Source organism: Lathyrus oleraceus, chromosome 5, assembly GCF_024323335.1.
Source record: "Lathyrus oleraceus cultivar Zhongwan6 chromosome 5, CAAS_Psat_ZW6_1.0, whole genome shotgun sequence".
Classification (NCBI taxonomy): domain Eukaryota; kingdom Viridiplantae; phylum Streptophyta; class Magnoliopsida; order Fabales; family Fabaceae; genus Lathyrus; species Lathyrus oleraceus.
In genome coordinates, this window is record NC_066583.1 from 224,526,282 (window position 1) to 224,531,383 (window position 5,102).

Below are 5,102 nucleotides of genomic sequence, written 5' to 3' on the forward strand. Positions count from 1 at the left end.
TTGCACAAAGCTTCAAAGGAAGTTCAAGGAGGTTGATCTAGAGCAGTAGAGCTTGAGAGATCGCGGTTTCAGAGGTCTTCATTTCCAGGTGATGCAATTTTCGATCTCTCCTTTTGCTGTTTTTTATCATAGACTTGTAGATCGTGCTGTGTAGATCATGTACATATGCTTAGAATTAAGAATGAGTGAGTATTAAGGATGTAGTGTTGAATGGAAGTTTGGATCTAGAAACTTTCTCTCTTCGATTTGAAAAACCTAGGAGGAATTAGGAGAAACTTAGTGGAGATTTGGAACCAACATGGAAAACCGAGTGGAATGATGTAAGCCTGGGGAAATTCTGGAAAATTTTGTGGAGGCGCCACCGTAGGGCTCGCCGGAGAAGACGACCGGAGCGGAGCTCCGGCGTCTGCGTGTGTTTAGGGTTTAGCTGACATAGGAGGCCATGTGTACATTGCGTGGATATTTGATTGGATGAGAGCGCGTTTGACCAAGCCATGCGTGCGTTGAAGCTGATTGTGTGTGATGACTGGGTTTAATGAAACGGCGCGTTTCACTGTTTGAATGTGAGCCATTGATCTAAGGAGCGCGCCATATCAGATGGTTGTGGTTTTTTCTGGATTTTATTCAAATATCTTCATTTCCCTCCATTTTCCATGTTATTTCAATTATTTTGTTCACTTTGTAAAATTCATAAAAAATGAAAAAATGATCCAAATGAGTCCTAATTTTTTTTCATAGTTTTGTATTGGTGTCTACATTTTTATGGTTCTAAATTCATGAATTGTTGATGTCTGGATTTTTAGATGGGAATTTTTGAATTGATGTTGTGCCAAATTGACCTAGTGCATTCAATGTATTGTGAAATCCTCATTTTTGAGCCATTCAATCCAATATTTTGCATACTTGACATTCATACATGACATGAATTATTGGTCACTGGTTTGGATTTTTTCTCACATGTTATCATCATTTTTGACACATAGAGAAAAGTGTGACAATTTGTGTCACATTTTTGACATTGAATTGGTGCATTTTTGTTCACATAGCATTTGCATCATTCTGGACTGGATTTTTTGCATGTTGAACATTCATGGCATGAGAAACTTATACAAAAAATCTCAAAGTCATTACATGCATTTCTGATTTGGTATGAATTTTCTAAGTTGGAAGCTCATTTTGTGCATGTGTTTGGAGCTTTTGAAGCAATTGAATGGTATTTGGAGTATGGTGGATCTTTGGCCATGGTGATTGGTGTTTAGGGGTTCATATGGTTCTGTTTGAGGCTTGTGATCATTGATTCATCTCATGCAATTGGTTTTTTTATGCTTTGTTGTGTTGATTGTATGTATATAGACTAACTTTGCTTATTGTTTCAGGATTGGATACTCATCATTGATGGTTGGATTTATTCTCTCCTTGTGAGATGCAAATGCATTGAGTACTGGCCTATTTTTGTTTTGTAGGGTTTTAATTGATGTGGTGAACTCATGAGCTCATTTGAGTGCTAGGGCACTTATGCATTGAATTGTGTAACTGTTAGAGGGTTTCACTGTTTGTCTGCTGGTTTTATGACTGAAGTACTAACGGTTTAGTCTTTGTACAGGTACCTTAGTTGCTTGCTTGCTTTAGCTCTTGCTTGAGCATTGGATTGTGGTTGACATACCACTCAGGTAGTTAGCTTTTTACTTCATATAGTCTGAAGTCCTGTCACCTTTTTGGCAGGCATTTTGCTGGCAAGTCCTCCTTCAGAGGCTCTGTTTGTGTTTGTTTAAAATTGTGCTCAAAGACCTCCAAGAAGAGGCATGTGTTATATTTGATAAGACCTCCAAGAGAAGAGGCAATTGACGGATAAAAGGGATTAGTAGACAATCCCCCATTATTCAGTGTGTCGTTCTTTATGCTCGCACTACGTGTTGATGCTTCTGAACATGTGCCCCAGATCTTTGTCTAGAGTCTGTCAAGTGGAAAAGGATCCCACTTTCTGGATCCCCACGCTTTCTTTGTCATGAGCTCACCCTGGCCAGGGTTAAGAGCATGAGGTCTCATCCTCATTACCGATTTGATCAGCTTCACCCTAACGTTCAATGTTAGTGGTTAAGAGCTACAGATTACCCTTTACAGTTCGGCTTGTTTGTCGAGGTTGACATGACCCCTCTTGACTAAAGCCCACCCATTGTTTGAGCCTATTGTATGGATATAGTGTGTGATGTTTGTTTACTTGTGAGTTAAGTTCTTGTTAGAGACCTCAACTTAGGGATGTTGATTGCATGACAACTATTAGGCTCGAGTCTTAATCTCCCTATTAGTTTGTTGTTTCCTTGGTCTCTGGTTAGGAGAGTGTTTTACCCCATGGAACTTTTGATGTGTGTGCTCTTGAACTAGGAGTTTCCATTTGAGCTTAATTGGAGGATCATTACCATGTTCATCCAAGTGGAAGATACAAGATACATTGAGGATCTCTTATGAGACTTGTTTGATTGCTTATACTTTGTGCTTGCTTATTCCAAAGGATGGGAGCTACTTGGATCATCAATATGATCTCAAGAGAGGAACTCCTAGTGTTGTTTCATTTCTTATCCCTAATCTTTTTGTTTTCCTTAGGACTTAGCCCTTCTTCTTCATCTCTCCACTCTAACCCAAGCCAAAACCCTTTTTGTGCAAACATTTAACCTTTGTTTTCAACATTAGAAACCTAAGCCTTATGCTTTTGAATTTCAAACTTTCTTTTCATAACACTCATTTTGAATTGAATCTTTAAGTCAACTTTGACTACTTTTGTATATACTTCTAATTTGGTAAATATAACCCATTCAAATTTCCCTTTTGTGGTTCCAATGGCCACTTTCTTAATCAAAATTTTCCATAACCTTTAGCTATTAGGTTTGAGTTATCCTTGTGGTAGATGTAATACTCACCTATATCCTTAGTGATGGACAATGAGTCTTTCATGCTTATTATAGGGTTAACCCCTCACTAGCATGTTGAAGCTATCCTCACATGGTGGATTTGTGGTTTGGTTGAGTTTTCTCCCTTTGATAACAAAAGACCTTAAGGCTTTTGGACCAATCAATTCACCAATTTGTTTTGAGATTTTTACCCCGAACTACGAGGTTTTGATCCTAATCTTTTTATAAGATGGTACGTAGGCAATGGGTTTATCCATCCAAACACAAAATGTAAATAACTTGTACATTCTCTTCTCATCTCTTCAATCATATTTGCACAAACAAAGTTTTCACAAGACAACAACCTTCACAAGTGTGAAAAGGGCTCCCTAGGAGTACCTAGGATGTTTTGGGTGCCTAACACCTTCCCATTGCATAACCAACCCCCTTACCCAGATCTCTGTTTCTTTTACTAGTTTTTGTTAAAACTATTAGGTTTTTGTTCGCTTTCTAACCATTCCTTTGGATAAATAGAAGTGCGGTGGCGACTCGACTTGTATGGTTTACCTTAGATTTAGTCAATATCTCTAATGGTAACGAATACCCCGCTACAGGACCTTTCAATAAAGAGGTCATAGGAATTAAAGCAGAAGCTGTGGATGGTCCAATGAAGTCTATGACCGCTGGAATCCTACGTAGGGTAATGGAAGACCCCAGAAGAAATTTGAACAAATGTTGCTGCAAACATGGTCCCAGGAATATATCTTGGTATTGATGCCTGTCATACCCCAATTTTGTCTGGGCATATTTAAATTTTCATAGAATTAATTTCATTTTCATTTTTGCATCATATGCATAGCATGACATACATTTGCATCATGAATAAACACCTGAAATGTCAGTCAGAATGAATTTATTTGAGAATACAGAAAAAATCGGTTGAATCGTTAAAATTTGAGGAAAGACTGTATTTTTAATAAGTATATTTTGTCCTGACAATTTTAGTGTGACCAGTTCGATTTTTTCGAACAAGCTTGTACTTTATTTTATTTTTTTAATTGGTCAAATATTTTTTGATATTTAATTAAAGAAATTAGAATGATATTTAATTAAATATTAGTTAGATTTTTTCTAAAAATTAGTTAGATTTTTTCTAAAATAATAGTTAGTTTTTTTTAATATTAGTGATTTAATTAAATATTAGTTAGTTTTTTAAATATTAGCTATTTAATTAAATTTTAGTTAGTTTTTTTTATATATTAGTGATTCAATTGAATATTAGTTAGTTTTTTTTAGATGTTAATTAGAAGTAAATATTAATTAGAATTTTTTTATGATTTCTATTCTTCTTAAAAGAATAATAGTTGGAAAAAATATATATGTATATATTGTGTGCATTGGATTCCTTCTTCACATAAAAAAACAAAAAAAATCCAACACCTCTCTCTCAAACGGTTACAAAAAAAATCAAAAAAAGATTTGATTCCATTCTCTCACTGCCACGTGTCCCTTAAACCTCTCCACATTTACTCCTAACGTCTCTCAGACTGAAGGACAAAAAATCCATAAAAAATAAAAAATTCCTTACAAATCCTGATATCTCTCTCACGAATCCACTCAAAGGGAGACACCTCACCCTTATCTTCTCCCACTAACCACTCTCTCACTCCCTCAACACAAAAAATTCTCTCAGAAAAAATTCACAGAAAATCTCTCTTCACTTTCTCAAACCCTCACAAGAAAAACCTTTTCCTCATTCTCTCTTCCCTCTCTGCGAAAATCCCTTCATCTCCCTTCCACCCAAACAAAATCCGTCGCCACAAAACCCCTTCAACCGCCGGAACCCCTTCCGTGTCGCCTCCGTCAAGCCGCTCATCAAACACCGCTCCAACCCTTAACCCTCACCGTGCGCCGCCACCACCTTCAACATCACCCTAACCTAAATCGCTCAATCCGTCTTCATCACGACCCATTCACCTTCAACCCATTCTGGTTTCAACATCATCAATGCCATGCAAAACCACCGGTGAAACCCCAAATCCGTCACCGCACCACACTCCTCCGCAACCCTTCATCTCTTCTTCCGTCAAAACCCCAAATCTCTCTTCAAAACCCTCGCCGCCGTTCCCATCATCTTCACACAAATCCGCCGGCGAATCCTCCCTTTCTATCACCACCGAAAACCCTCCATGACACTTTGCATTCAGTTGGATTGCG